The sequence below is a fragment of the Canis lupus genome, chromosome 21 (assembly GCF_011100685.1).
Source record: "Canis lupus familiaris isolate Mischka breed German Shepherd chromosome 21, alternate assembly UU_Cfam_GSD_1.0, whole genome shotgun sequence".
Taxonomy (NCBI): domain Eukaryota; kingdom Metazoa; phylum Chordata; class Mammalia; order Carnivora; family Canidae; genus Canis; species Canis lupus.
In genome coordinates this window covers 26,142,935-26,158,826 of record NC_049242.1, presented here as the reverse complement: position 1 = coordinate 26,158,826, position 15,892 = coordinate 26,142,935, and the positions used below count along the sequence as shown (strand labels likewise).

Sequence of the window (15,892 nt, the reverse complement as noted above, 5' to 3'; positions counted from 1 at the left end):
AATTTTATTTGCAACCGGAGGTAGATCTTGCCCCCTCTGAGAGATTCCACAGCTGTGCTGCTAAAAATGACCTGAGGTTTAACCAACCTCTTCCCTTCATCTCAGAGGCAAAACATACAACACTTATACCCTCCCTAGGGGAGCCTGTCTAAAACTAGTTCCATTGCTCAGGAAAACTGGTGTCAAGGCCAAATGCTTTCTTCCATGCTCCCCAGGCACAGAAACAGGAGGAATTCAATACTCAACATGAGGAACTCCAGAATGACCTTGTCAGATCAAAGCCCATAAAGAAGCATTTTCCCAGACACAGGACACTGGGGTGGGAGGTGTTAGGGCAGCCAGCCATTCACTTCTCTGGGTAATGAATGACTGAAGCCAGTGGCACAGCTAGTCCTCCAACTGGGACTATAGCTTTAAGCAGGCCTTGGCTTGGAACCCAAGGGCTCTCAGCCAAAGCACCATACTCCCCACCCTCCCCCTGAAATCTGAGGCAAGCCCCACCCAGAAGACTGGGTGATGGTCATGGTGATGGAAAAACAGATCCCCGCGATTGTAGCTCAGAACCATTTCGCAGAAGGATCTGCTAAGATCCACCCCAACTTGATCAGGTGCCACCCACCCACATCCTCCAATCAATAAGTCAATCAATCAGTCAACAAACTGAAGCCCAAGAATGCAAACCTGATTCTCAAGGCACCTTCAGAATTCCCACCTGCCCGTTTCTTTGAAAAGAAGTGCCCCCAGAATCCCAGAGGCTTCACAGAGCTGATAAGGTGTCCTCTCTTCCTCGAGCTCAAGAAGGAACCAAGACACAGATGCAGCTGCCTTATAAACTAAAGGCCCTGCATCCTTTATGTTTTCAAAACTGATATAATGTAAATTCCTATATCAAGATCAATTCCCACATTTACAGTAACCCCTCTATGTTTCTAGAGAAGATATATCAGGACAAGGAAAGTAACACTCAAAAGATGCACAGCCACCTGGCCCACACCCTCTCTGGGTCTTTAAGAGTTAAAACTTAGCCCTGGTTTCCTACCAGGGCTGAAGCTAATGCAAACCACCTGCTCCAATGCAAGGACCAGGACGTGAGGGTCGGGTTGCTAAGCTCTGGGGTCTGGTCTGTTCTAGAAGTTTCAGTTCTAAGGTTAACCAAGGGACAGGCTAAGGGCCAGAGGGTCTGAGTTGTGGCAGCACAGCTCTCCTTACCCCACCACCCCAGCCTGGGTGCCAGCTCCCTGTGAGACCATCTCTTAGCCACTTACTGCCTGTATACCAGCCCTTCCTCAAGATAACACCAAAGTGACCTTTGGTCCCAGAAAGCTACAAAACTGTACTGATCACTCCACTCAGGAGCCCTTGCCTCCACTGAACTGCCATTCTCTTAAGTGACAGCTCTCACTCTCAGAACTTCTGGGCCCAAAGCCCACACAAACTCCCACCTCAAAGTGTCCTTCCCCAAGCCCCACCCCCTCTCAAGCCCACAGCTCCAAAGGCTCAGAGAGGAAATGTCTGTCCTATCTCTAAGACCACACTCAATGGCAAGATTTCCCACTACTTACCCTGACAGCCTGCCTGCCTGTAGCCCTAAGAATTCCATGCTCTTTACACCTTTCTAGAAGAGATATCCTACCATCTGAGCAAACCCCATATCCAAAGGGTAAATCTGATCTTGAGGGTGTTCCTGCTCTGACTCTGGGAGGGGGTAGGTCAGGAGGCTCCGGCAAACAAGCACCCAGACCTCATCTGGTAGATTACCCCAGAGGGGCCCAGCAAAAGCCAAGCTATGTCACCATAGGCTAATTCATCATAAAGAATGGTGCGCCTCTCTAGGCTTGGAGGAGGTAGAAGGCCCAAGGACCAGCAGCTCCAACAGAAGCTGAAGAGGGAAACATATAATCCTTTTCAACTACTGGAGAGTCCTGTATAGGCTATTTCATATAAGTCCAAAGGGTTTCTCTGCACTCCTGACGTCGGGGCAGAGCAGCTTTCTGGACGATGTGTTCCCTGGGCCCCCTGAAGGGGCTTAGTCTGGATTCAGGCCTCCCCCTCTTCACAAAGACCAACCTTTCTGTGTAGCCTAGAATGTGGCCCAGAGCATGGTGAGGAACAACAGAAGGACTGCAAAGGAAACCAAGATTTCCCTTGTTTCTTCAAAAGTGGCTTTACTAATATCTGCGTCTCCCCCTCCTCCCAATGCTCTGCAGGGTCCAGATCAGAAAAGTGTGGGCAGAAGGGTTGCCGTCACGAAACAGACCCGGGGCCTACAGCCATATACTGCACATACACACCCAAGCACACTCCAGCAGTTCATCAGCACCTGACCCCACGGCTATATTCACACATCCTGGTCGCTACCAGCTGACAAAATGAATCTTTCTCACTCGGCACCACTGCGTACACACCCAGGCCTCACTCAGGAATGGAGAAGCTCTCTTGAGCTGTCTCTACAGCTCAATGTGCAGCCGCACGCTTTCCCCCTTCTGAACAAAAACACGCTGACATCTACGCGAGGGGGAAAGAAAGCAACCCTTTGCTCTCAAAGGCGCCAACTCCCGGATGTTGGCAAGCTCTGCTCCCAGCGCCTGTTTCTGAGTGTTTACTTGCGCTCCCTCTCCTCTCCCTCCCCTTTAAGGATGGCGCAGGAAAAGGAGGTGGGGGGGGGGACTGCACCGCACCCCCTCGTCCATGTTTGAACAAAAACCCAGAGAAAGAGGGAGGGAGAAAAAGTCTCAGTGCAGGGGGGGCCTTACCAGACTCCTAAAGCCAAACGTATCTACAGGTTTTAATCCGCCATTAGCATTTAAATCTTGAAAGGAGAGGAGAAAGGGGGGGCTAGTGGAAAGTAACCCCACACACAAAAGAAAAGTTGTTGGTTTTCTTCTCAGTCAGCCTGGCAGGAGCGATCTTCCTGGCTGACAGCCAGAAGTGCGTCACGGCCGGGAGTCTGCTTTCTTTAAAGGCACAGCGAGCTTCCGCGATCGGGAGCGCGGCGAAAGCAGGGAACGCTCGGCGAGGGGGGAGGGGCGGCGGCCGGGCCCGGGGCGAGCGCCGCAGAGGAGGGGCCGCGAGGGCTGAGCCCGAGAACAAGAGAACAGGACGCATGGAGCGGGGAGGAGGGGAGCCGGCAGACAAAAAAGATCCTGAGCCGCAACAGCGGCAAGAGCCAAGGCAAACTGTGGCATAAAAACACAAAACGCATCTCACAGTGGCCTGCCTGACAAACCTGGTAGCACCCGGACACTCCCCCTCCGCTCTCCTAACACGGCGGTGACAGCCTGTCCTCTCGGGCCAGCAACCGACCGCCCTGACGACTCGGTCAGCCCCTGCCCGGCGGCGCGCGGGCCGCGGACGAGGCGCCGGCCGCAGAGGCTTTGGGGAGCGAGCAGGACGCGGGCCCCTCCGGGGGCAGCTTCCTGCCGGCCGCGGGGCGGGGCGGGGCGGCCGTGTCTCGAAGCACACACACGCCGCTCGCACAAAGCGCCGGCCTCCTTGCGCGGGCGCCGCCTGCCCTGGGACAAGGCCACCCCCCGAGCCCGGTCCCTGAGGGAATCTCTGCAGCCCGTACCTTCTGCGTGGCAAGGCCAGGAGCCGCTGGGCCCGCTCCTCCCCCTCGGCCACCCAAACAAGCAGCCCGGGCGGACTGCGGCCTTGGAGCGCAGGCCTGCGCTGTCCTGTCCGGGTGGCTGCGTGCTATTGTCGACTGTGGAATGGCCGCCAAAATCCCAGCTGTGCTGCCAGAACCTAATCCCCTGTTCCGCCGAGCATTTGTGGGGAGGGGCCGAGGGGCCAAGGCACGGGGACCGGTGCGGCAGGCACTGGCGGGAGCCGCTGCACAGGCACCGGCACTGGGCCCACAGGCAGCGGAGCCTACAGGCTCTGCCTCTCCTCCATGGCCGGAAAGTAAAGATGTCGGCCCCTCAGAAAACAAAACCGCAGCGTTTCCACCCACCGAAGAGTGACTCTCCCAAGGACTGGGAGAGAAACCCACCAGTCATCAGGAGCACCCCACCCCTCCTCTTTTACTTACACCACCGATATTTATTAAGCACCTACTATGTGCAAGGCACTAATACAGGGCATTGATGGCAGTATACAAAGACGGATTAAACCCAGCCTCTACACTGAGCCAGGTTATAATTACACAGGAGATAAGAAATGTGCCTTGAAAATTATATTTCAAGACGTTCAGTAGGTGCTAACTCCCACAAAAGGATATAAAAATTCCAACTAACTCAGAGTAGGTAAAAAGACTAAGAAAATAAAGTGATGTTTTAATGTGGATCTTAAAACACGTAGGTAAAATCTACTCCAACAGAAATTGGAGTGGAGGGGCGCCTGGGTGGCTGAGTCCCTCAAACACCTGCCTTTGGCTAAGGTCATGATCTCAGGGCCTTGGAGTCAAACCCCCACATAGGTCTCCCGGTTCAGTGGGGAATTTGCTTCTCCCTCTTCCTCTCCCTCTGCCCCTAACTCCACGTTCTCTCTCTCAAACAAATAAAATCTATTAAAAAAAAAAAAGAAAGAAAAGAAAGCAAAGCAAAGAAATACAGTGGGGAAGAAGGGAAAGCAGAGAGGACTGTGGAAGTAGTCTGGAAACAGACTTTTAAGTTATAAGGGCGTCCGAGCTGGAGAATCTTGGACTTGAAACTAAGAAATCAAAGATTTGAATGCTTATTTTGTTTTTAACACAGAGATGTGGTACACTGAGAACCATACTTTCAGAAATTATTCTGGTATATAAAAGAATGAGACTAACAGCAGGGAGGCAGGTCAGAAGACTGCCACAACAGGGCACAGGTAATGAGGACAAGAAATAGGGAGAAATGAAAGGGAATGGGAAGATGAAGAACAAGACATGGTAGAAGCAGCCCCGGTGGCTCAGTGGTTTAGCACCGCCTTCAGCCCAGGCCATGATCCTGGGGACCCACGTCGGGCTCCTGGCATGGAGCCTGCTTCTCCTTCTGCCTGTGTCTCTGTGTCTCTCATGAATACATAAATAAAATCTTAAAAAAAAAAAAAAAAAAAAAGACATGGTAGAGACCGGATAAAGACAAGGGAATGGCTTGGGAATCCCTCTATCCAAGGGAAGAGGAAGAAACTGTAAAGGAGAGGAAAGAGTGGGGGATGGCTGGGTGGACAAAAAGGCCATATATAGAAGTGGGGAGATGATACAGATCATGTTAGAATAAGAGAAAAAACAAGGTAAAAGAAATAGCAGCTATTGCTTACCGAATGCATACTATGTGCCACTCATGCCTTGTTCTGCTGGCCTCATGTGTTTTAACTCACTAATCTGAAAAGCTCCCTTGGTGAATTAGGTACCATTACCACTCAACTTCACAGATGAGAAAACTGAGCCACAGAGATGAAATAATCTGCTCAAGATTACACAATTAGTGAATGGAAGAACTCTATACCACTTGCTGCTGTGTGACCCTGGCAGGTAACCTCTGAGCCTCAGTATCCCTATTTGTAAAACAAAAATAAAGGCATCTATTTTATAAGGTTATAATGAGGATTAATCCAATGATATCTATAAGGGGCCCAACACATTGGCTAGCATATAAGGCACAAAGTGGTGCTTAACAAAGGTTAATTCCATCTGAGCATTTTGGTGCCTAGTCACCAAGATATCCAAGCAGAAGCGGGCTGTCAGAGAAGCCAGTGGGGGACCCCGCTGCTCCCTGGAGTGGCAGCTTGGATCCTCAGGATGCTTGCTTTCCTTCCATCATTAGTCTGCCTCTCTGGATCTTACTATAAGGTCCAGCCCAAATTTCAACTCCTCAAATATTTCTTAATAGGTATCAGTGATTATCTAAGGGAAGAGTTAGACTGTCGGGGAGTTTCTACAGTCTATAGAAACACTATATGTTTCTTTTCTATTTGAATTTATTCTTCTTAATAAATGTTATTACACTGGTAATCAGAAAAATTGTGTCTACATTCTGCATTTGGCACTTGTGCTGCCTTAACTATATAAGCATAGAAGTCTTGTATTCACATCTAGAATGTAAATGTTAAGGGCATAATCAGTTCCATCTCTCTCTCTATAATCCCCCATGGTATCTATCACAATAGGGCTCTTTGAATCCGATCCACTGAAATACATCTGGATGGCAGGTTTCCAAATTTAACTTTCTGGGCACCAGATAATGACTGAGGTGAGTGATGGGGGTCAGAGCAAGGCCCATTGCTGTGGAGAACCCCATCACCCTGCTTCTTCTCCCAGGCCCTTAGCTTTCCCACAGTATCACTTGCAGTCTGTGGTTAGCAATTGCTATTGGTAGAAAGGGAAGTTCTTTATTCAAAAAAGGACCAGAAAAGCCAAGCCAAAGCAAAAAACAAAACAAAACAAAACAAACACAAAGCTTTTATAGAAAAGCAAAGTGGGAAACATAATTTAATGACTGGCATAATCAACACTCCAAAAAATATATGAGGTGAAAATAGGAGACAGGCCTGTTCAAACTGTCCTGGCCACACTGGCACCTGGTTCAGCCCTGAAGCTTCCTAGCACCTGAAAGAGTGGATACTGTGTCTCAAAAGAATACAAGAGATTCCCACTCTCCTCCCAGACTCTAAACTCCAGGCAACAGCTTCCAGCTATGCAGCCTCAGAGGGCTGAACTCTCCTCTGGAACCTCTCCACAGAAATTGCCAAGCTTCTGGGCCTGCTCTTCTGGACAGCCCAAGGAGCCAGGCCAGTTTCTCCAGCCTCTCCCTCCCCCACCACAGTGCCACCACTCCCCTCCAGTGGCAGCAGCAGAACTTCCCCAGCCTCCTCCCAGCCTAGCTAGGGAACAGGCAGGCCACATGGCTCCTGCCTGATTCCACACTCCCTGCTCCTGTCCCCAGAAGACCAGGATAGGTAAAACCATTTTTAAAAGAAAGGAAAAACATTTTTAAAAATAAAAAATAAATAAAAGAAAGGAGAGGGATCCCTGGGTGGCTCAGTGGTTTAGCGCCTGCCTTTGGCCTGGGGTGTGATCCTGGAGTCTCCGGATCGAGTCCCGCATTGGGCTCCCTGCATGTAGCCTGCTTCCCCCTCTGCCCATGTCTCTGCCTCTCTCTGTGTCTCTCATGAATAAATAAAATCTTAAAAAAAAAAAAAATATATATATATATATATATATATATATATATATATATATATATATGAAAGGAGGAAGGAAGGAAAACAATAAATGACTAACACAAGATTCAGGATAGCACTCAGAGGTTGGAAGGAGTTGGTGATGCATGTGGAGCACACACAGGGTGTTTTCAAAAGGTCTAGTGATATTACATCTCCTGGGGTGCCTGAGTGGCTCAGTTGGTAAAGCGGCTGCCTTCAGCTGAGGTCATGATCCCAGGGTTCTAGGATCAGCCTTGCTGAGCAGGGAGCCTGCTTCTCCCTCTCCCGCTCCCCCTTGCTGTGCTCTGTCAAATAAATAAATAAAATTTTTTTTTTAAAAATTACATCTCCTGAGCTGGATGGCAGGTGTATGGGGGTTTGTTTTACTATTTTTATTTAAAATGTAAACGATACAGTTTTTATCATCTATTGCTATTTAAAAAAATAATGTATATTACCATTTTAAAAAGTATAAGGGAATGATGGAAAGGGAGCAATTTCCACGGAGATGGCCCAGGGTAGGGTAATTCTAATACAAAGAAAAGACTGGCACTCAAGGCCCTCCAGGACTGGGCCTGTTTTACCTTCTGGAGTTATTTTTGCCCTTACCCAAACCCTCTACCCTGCCAGACTGGTCTTCTCACTGTCCTCTGAAGGCCCTTTGAACCTCCTACCTCAGCCTACTAGCCTGGAAGGGAAGCCTTTGCTGCAGGAAGCTGTAGGCCCAATGAGAGCCTCTCATTCCCTACAGGCCCCCTCATGAGGAAAACTGGCAGGGAAAAATCCTCTGATAGATCCACTGCCCTATGCCTTCTAGTCTTTCCTCTGCCACCCGATGTCCTAGCATCATAAAAACCTACAGACTATTGCTGTTACTGTTGTAATTAATAGCTAACATTTAATGAGTATTTATGGCACAAACACTGTGCTAAACATTTCCCTTCTTTATTTTGCTTAATCCTCACAATAGTTCAATAATACAATAACAATATGATTACCTATCTTTATTTTACAGAAAAAGAACTGAGAAAGATTAAATAACTTGCCTCAGGCCAACAGCTAATAAATTTTGGAGCCAAAATTGGGAGTCCAGCTGGGTCTCCCCAGAGCCCATTCTCTTACATATTTATCTCATTTAGTCCTCTCAACAGTCTATAAGATAGGTTTTATTTCTGTCTTAAAGATGAGGAAATCTGAGTCTCAGGCATTAAGTGACTTAGTCACATAGGTAGTGACTTGTCTATGTGGTTTCTACATTATTCTCCACTGCTCTTAACTAAACAACCATCAAATGAATAAATAAAAGCTTGCACACTCTCAGTGACTCAAAAAAACCCTGTATCTCTGTAGGTCCTCATAAGAATCAACCTTTTTAATCAAAACAAACTGTTCTATTTTTTTTTAAGATTTTATTTATTTATTCATGAGACACACAGAGAGAAAGAGAGGCAGAGACACAGGCAGAGGGAGAGGCAGGCTCCATGCAGGGAGCCTGATGCAAGACTCGATCCCGGGACCCAGGATCACATGCCCTGGGCCAAAGGCAGGCGCTAGACCACCGAGCCACCCAGGGATCCCAAACAGTTCTAATTTTAAAAGTAACCATTAAAGAACTTTTTTCTGAAGATGCAACAGCTTTACAAACATTAAGGGACCAAAACTACTCTGAAGACTGAGTGTAGAAGAATTTTCTACTGGAAGGGATGGGGGATCTATGTCAAGGGGGAGAAGCCATGGAGAAGGAAGGCTGGAGGGAAGGACTACTGTCTCAGAACCCTGACCTCCAGCTTATTTACCAGGCCTCATTCTCCCTTCTCCAGAGGGTAGTGCTAAGTAATGAGGCAGTGTTGGTAAGCCTGCAGCTTCCTGGGGAGAAAAGCAGAGGGCAAATCAAAACCCAGAGAGGATTCATTATAACATCCAAGAGGACCTATTCAGTTTTCCCTCAAGAAGGTCTTTCTACAAAACACCTAAGAACCTGTTCACCCTGTTTCATGGTCACAGAGGAGTAAACGGATCTGTCCCTACAGGCAATACATCTAGCACAATGTTTGCACACAAACACAGAACTGATGGTGGAAAAGGTAAAAGAAACTGATGGAAGAATAGTTTTAGTGTAAAGATTTGCAACTACTCCTGGAGACAGCCATACCAATGGTAGAAAGAAAGAGAAAAACAGCTAGATTTGGTGTTAGAAGCCCCTGGAGGGAAGTTCTGGATCTACCATCCCCTCTTTATGGCTTTAGGCAAGTTACTTGCCCTAGCTTGGGTCTCAGTAAAAGAAGGGTATTGGTACTGGGGAGATCACATCTAAAGCACTTCCAAAAATTTCCCGTGATTCTTTCTCCAGGACACCATTCTCAATAATAACAACAATAAAAGTCTTTGTCGTAGAACTAATCTCCTCAGAATATGGTCGTAACTTCACCAGTTAGGGCTTCCTTTCCAGGAGGGAAAAAAAAAAAAAAAAGCAAATCCCTTAGAAACAAGCACTTTGTTACCCTACTGGATCCCATCCCCAAAGCAAGGCATATGTGGATGCTTCAATTATTCTGATGTGGTCTTTGGAAACTGGTAGTACCAACTTTGCATGGGGCACAATAAAAGGTGATTGGAACTATACTCGAGGCATTTACAAGGTTTCATAAATAAAAGCCACAGAGAAAAGTGCAATTTATAATTACATTGGTCTTAGAAGCCTAAATAAAAATAGCTTTTTTTTTTTAAGATTTTATTTATTTATGAGTGAGAGAAAAAAGGAGCATGAGCAACGAGGCGGGGGAGGGGCAGAGAGAGAAGGAAAAGCACACTCCTCGCTGAGCAGGGAGCCTGATGCAGGGCTCAGGGCTTCATCCCAGGAACTGGGGATCATGACCTGAGCCGGAGGCAGATGCATAACTGACTGAGCCACCCAGGCGCCCCCAAAGCAGCTTTCTATGCCTGGTAAACAATCACAGATCTTAAAGTTGAAAGAGACCTTAATGGTCATCTAGTCACCCAGCCTACATTCATGCTGGAATACATGTGACAACTAGACTGAAGATTTGGTATCTCCTGGCTGAGATGGAAATTTTACAATTTATTTGTATGTCTGAGCAAAGTCTGATTTGAGACAAACTGTGATTTCAGAATATAAGCTTTACAGAATAAGAACTCTGCCCAGGATCTGGTTTATTTCAAATAGGCTTTAAGTAGCTAAAAAAACCTCAGATGACACTTCTCTCCTTTCTCATCCTCTCCTCTCTCCCTCTCCCCCCACCCTCCCCTGCTTTATCTTCTGTATCTACCTCCTACACAGCACTGAATCCCCTGTCTTTCCGGTTCCAAATCCACTTCTCCAATCACACTGCAATGCCTTTAACCACAGAAAGAAATTAACAAACACAATATTCATAAGGGTTGGATTTCTAAATAGGATGCTAGACTGCCTCAAAAACCAAAGTTGTTAATATGCTATTAATAAAATAAATGGGAATGGCATCTAACATGGCCATAACTTAAAAAAAAAAAAAAATCAAACATCAAACCTAACATTTTAACAGACTTCAAGAATTTAAGGAAGGCTATTTCTCACATTTCAATTAAATCCTTCCTAAAAGGGACACCTGGGTGGCTCAGTGGTTGAGCATCGGCCTTCAGCTCAGGGTGTGATCCTGGAGACCCAGGATCGAGTCCTGAGTCGGGCTCCCTGCATGGAGCCTGCTTCTCCCTCTGCTTGTGTCTCTGCCTCTCTCTGTGACTCTCATGAATAAATAAATAAAATATTAAAAAAAAAAATAAAATAAATCCTTCCTAAAGAACCCTAAGAGCCAAGCATGCTCATTTCAACTTTATAGACTAGAAGACTTGAAGAAAATACCTGCTTCAAGGTCAACCTACAAGGATTGCAAAGCCAGAACCCAAGTCTTCTAAATCCAGTGTTTTTGGGGCACCCAGGTGGCTCAGTGGTTGAGCCCCTGCCTTTGGCTCAAGTCTTGGTCCTGGGGTCCTGAGGATGGAGTCCCACATCAGGCTTCCCACAGGGAGCCTGCCTCTCCCTCTACCTATGTCTCTGCCTCTGTGTGTCTCTCATGAATAAATAAATAAAATCTTAAAAAAAAAAAAAATTCAGTGCTCTCTCTAGCATGTCTCAACTACAACCTATACCTGTCTTATTGATATGGTCCTTTATGCGTACAAAGCACTTACATATTCTTTGTTCAAATGGTTTCTGCTATAACTAACTTGTGGTGTGGGCAAGGCAGGAGTCATTTTCTCCATTTTTAAATATGCTAAGTAACTTGAACAGATTTAGACAAAATAACATCCCATGTATCTGGCATCATTGAGAAGTATGAGGAGTTAGTTCCTCACAAGCAATTTTCCCAAAAGTGAAATTTTCCTTCCTTTAGGACCAAATCTTTATTTTAAAAAAACAAAACAAAAAACACCAACACTATTTCCAACAGATTCTTCAAAATATATACCACGGTTCAGTGGTTTGAGTGTCTGCCTTCCACTCAGGGTGTGATCCCAGAGTCCCAAGATCGGGTCCCACATCGGTCTCCCTGCATGGAGCCTGCTTCTCCTCCCTCTGCCTATGCTCTGCCTCTCTCTGTCTCTTGTGAATAAATAAATAAAATCTTAAAAAAAAAAAAAAATATATATATATATATAATATACATACATACCATGGATTACTCTTTACTCGGAATTAATGAAATTTAATCAGGGACATTCAACCATAAACCTGAAATAAACACCTGTAGAGACAATGGTGGAGACTCAAACATGAACTAGACAGGCTTACAACCCTGTAGAGAAAGAAATATACCTATAACTCACCTTAATACAAGGCCAAAGAACACAGATGGGATGGTGCTAAAAGTAAGGTGAGAGAACACTGAGAAGTAGAAACCAACACTGACTTGTTGGAGGCACCTGAGAAAGGCAATGTCCTGAGCAGGAGAATGGCTTACATGTGTGTGCTTTTTCAAAAAAATGAATCTGGCACAACATCAAGTCCAGAGGCAGAACAGAGTGAGGTGGTAATTGCAGTGGCAGTAGGGCTGAAAAAGAACAGTGTTATTTGAAAGGCACTGTGGAGGTAGACCCAGAGTTCTTAGGTACAGGGTGTGGGAAGGGAAAGACCTAGGATTCCTGCTTGGATGAAAAGACTTCAGAAGAGGAACACAGAAGTTACTGTTTAAAGGACATGTGAGGGTCTGATTAACTCAGGATGGATGATTAGGAAAGCTGTACCAAGGAAGTAACATTTAAGCTAAGTACTTGAAGTGTGAGTAGGAGGAGTAAGGTTTCACCAAAAGAGAAGTAAAAAAGAGCATTCTAGGCAGAGAGAACAGCATATGCAAAGACAGAGCTTGTTACATGTGAGCAATGGCATGCATTTTTAGGAAGGTGTAGCAGATGATGAGGATAAGTAGTACTAAATTGTAAGGCACTTACATCATACTAAGGAATTCAGATTTTATCCTGTAGGTGATAGGAAACAATCAAGGTTTCTAAAGGGAGGGAGTAAAGGGGAGAAACATAGATCAGATCTATGTTCCAGTCTGTATGACGTACAGGCTAGAATGGTAAGAAACAAGAGGAAGGTAATACAGCTGCCTAAGAGCATAGAATCTGGAGTTAGACTGCCTAATTAAAATCCTGGCACTATAGCTTACTAGCTGTGCAACCTTGAGCAGATTATTTAGCCTCTTTGGGTTCCCCAGTTTCCCCACCTGTAAAATGTGAGTAGTTAACAGTACTTTTTCAAAGGGTCATTGTAAAGATTTAAGAAGACAGGGGGTGCCTGGCTGGCTCAGTGGTTGAGCCTCTGCCTTTGGCTCAGGTTGTGATCCTGGGGTCCTGGGATAAAGTCCTGTGTCAGGCTCCCCGCAGGGAGCCTGCTTCTCCCTCTAAGTCTCTGCTTCTCTGTGTCCCTCATGAATAAATAAAATCTTTAAAAAAAAAAAAAAAACATTTAATAAGACAGTATGTGTAAAGTGCTTATCACAATACCTAGCACAAAGAAAAAATGCTAGCTGCTATTAGGGGCTGAAAGCTCATTAGTACAAAGTTATATCTGCATGTGGTTTAGTGTTGTCCATGCTCTTCCTTCTACCCAAAGCTTTCTTTTCCTACCTCTTCATCTAGTTAATTCTAACTTACCCATCACATCTTAGCTCAACAAATGTTACTTCCTCATGTAAACCCTCCCTAATTGCCTAGTTCCCAGTTCCATACTAGGTCAAGTTCCTACTATGCATAGCACCAGAGCCCTTTCCTTCACAGCTCTCATAGTTTCTAATTGTACTTCATTAATTTTCTCATGTTCCATGAAATCACAGATCACGTGCTCACCACTGAATTCTTAGAATTCAGCACAACACCTGCCACATAGAAGGTACTTGATAAGCATTTCTTAGATGAATGAAAGATTTCAGAATATATTTGAAAAGTGAACCCTCTTCAGATTCAATCTTCATATAGAACCCAAGATACAGAAAAAAGTAGATGGTGCGAAGTAAAGGTTGTTTGGAGCCTGGTTCCCCTGCTACTTCCACTGATTCCTGAGTCTGTTCTGTAATTTTTTTTCTAATTTATTTATTTTTTTGTCCTGTAATTATATTAAGCTTTACAGAATGCAGTGTAAAACCACTGCTTGTTCCAAGCAAGTAGGGGATATATGTCTGAAATAAAGCAGGGATTTATAAAAGAGGAAGAAATAGTTTGAGAACCACTTATGACAGACTCTGATAATCAATTGTAAGTGAAGAATGAGAAAAGGAAAATTCTAGAAGCACCTCTAATTTCCTAGCTTGAAAGTAGATGATCATGTGTGCCAAAAACAAACAAGAAGAATGTAAAAGTAATAACTTCATTCATTGAGCACTAGTACCAACTCACTCTATCAGGCAAGTGCCATTAATATACCCTTTCAAAGAAGTTTCAAGATGTTGAACCACCTGTCCAAAATCATGAGGTTAACAAGTAGCAGAATTAAGATTCAAACCCAGGTCCCTCTCACTCCAAAGTTCATAATCTTTTTTTTTTTTAAAGATTTTATTTGGGCAGCCTGAGTGGCTCAGCGGTTGAGCAACACCTTCGGCCCAGGGCGTGATCCTGGAGACCCGGAATCGGAGTCCCACATCGAGCTCCCAGCATGGAGCCTGCTTCTCCCTCTGACTGTATCTCCACCTCTCTCTTTCTGTGTCTCTCATGAATAAATAAATAAAAATCTTTAAAAAAATAAAATAAATAAAAATCTAAAGATTTTATTTTTATTTTTTTAAAGATTTTTATTTTTTTATTTTTTTAAGATTTTTATTTTTTTATTTTTTTAAAGATTTTTACTTTTTTATTTTTTTTTTTAAAGATTTTTATTTATTTATTCATGAGAGAGACAGAAAGAGAGAGGTGGAGATACAGTCAGAGGGAGAAGCAGGCTCCATGCTGGGAGCTCGATGTGGGACTCGATCCCCAGACCCCAGGATCACACCCTGGGTGGAAGGCAGGTGCTCAACCGCTGAGCCACAGAGGCATCCCCAGAAGTTCATAATCTAAATCATCAGGCCTAATGGCAAATGGTTGAAAGTTTGGTTTTAGATATGAGGGGTCTATTGGACATAGAATCAGAAAAATCCAGCAGATGGTGAAAAATATGATTTAGGGTAGAGATACAGATTTGGGTCACTTTTGGAACAGTGTGATTATAATCAGAAAAGGGTCTACAGTAGGATCATGCTCGCTTAGGAGGCCTATAAAGAGGTGGTTTACACATTTGCTCTTTAAATTTGTTAATCTGCCTCAGCCTCTGCCTTGCACAGCTCCAGGGACACCCATATTGAGAAGTGACGGGCTCTGGGTGAAATTCCAAATCTCTGCAGGTTCCTTTTATTAGGACCTTTATATTATTTTCATTTGGGGAAATTTTAACAGAAAGCCAGTGACTACACCAATGTCAATCTAAAAGAAAGGTAGCTAAGAGACGGGATTTGGGGATCAAATGTCTTCATTTTCTCTCCTTACATCAAGTTCACATCATTTCCTGCTTGGGATTCTACCTCCCTCACTAAAAATGACTAGCATTTGTGTGTATGGCTTTAACACTGATGTGTTTCCCATCTACGAAGCATTTCACATAATCCTCACAACAGCTCTCCAAGGTAGACATTGTTTTCATTTTATCAAAGAGGAATGAAGTTCAGAAAAGCACTTTGCCTAAGGTCACACAAGTACAAAACATTAGGACCACAATGCAAGACCGATCTACTGGCTCCAAATTTGAAGCTCTTTCCAGCAGATTCACCCCAAGATAACCATGAGCCACCCACCCACCTAGGAACCAACAGTCACCATCCCTACTGTATTTAGAAAGAAAACAAAAGGACCACTAAAGCAAAAAACAAATTTTAAAACAAAGTAGTAAAATATAAAAGGCCAAAAACTCCAAAAAAGAAGAAAAAAGAAAAAGAAAAAAAAAGTAAAGAGGAAAAAGAGAAAAAATAAAAAAAAAAAAAGTGGGGGGGAGGGGACTAGAGGATGGTAGTGGTGAAAAAGTGGTAGTGGAGAGAGAATGTAGTCTACCTGAGGGGTCCTAGAGGGTGATCCTCTTGGTTCTGAGTGTATTTTGTTCTGTATGTTAGAAGATGCTCAACCCCAAATTTATATAAACCAGCAATACTAGAAGGCCCCAACATTGACCACCAAAACATAAACAAGATAAAAGAGGGGGGCAGAATGGAAATGAAGAGAGAATATCATCTCACAGAATGAACCAGCACGGTATTCC

General features: G+C 44.7%; 1 protein-coding gene across 7 annotated transcripts in view; it reads right to left on the bottom strand.

Annotated features, from left to right (window-relative positions):
* Nucleotides 1–15,892, bottom strand: part of NUMA1 (nuclear mitotic apparatus protein 1) — a 75,875-nt gene that overhangs the window by 35,541 nt on the left and 24,442 nt on the right. The window contains exon 1 of one of the 7 annotated variants that reach the window (XM_038568772.1): nucleotides 3,569–4,265. The exons of 3 other annotated variants lie outside the window; for them this stretch is intronic. The gene's annotated coding sequence lies outside the window, so the exon portion shown is untranslated. Of the gene's footprint in view, nucleotides 1–2,753; nucleotides 2,953–3,226; nucleotides 3,401–3,568; nucleotides 4,266–15,892 lie in introns of those variants that run through there. 3 more of the 7 variants (XM_038568776.1, XM_038568770.1, XM_038568775.1) reach the window with 3 other exon arrangements.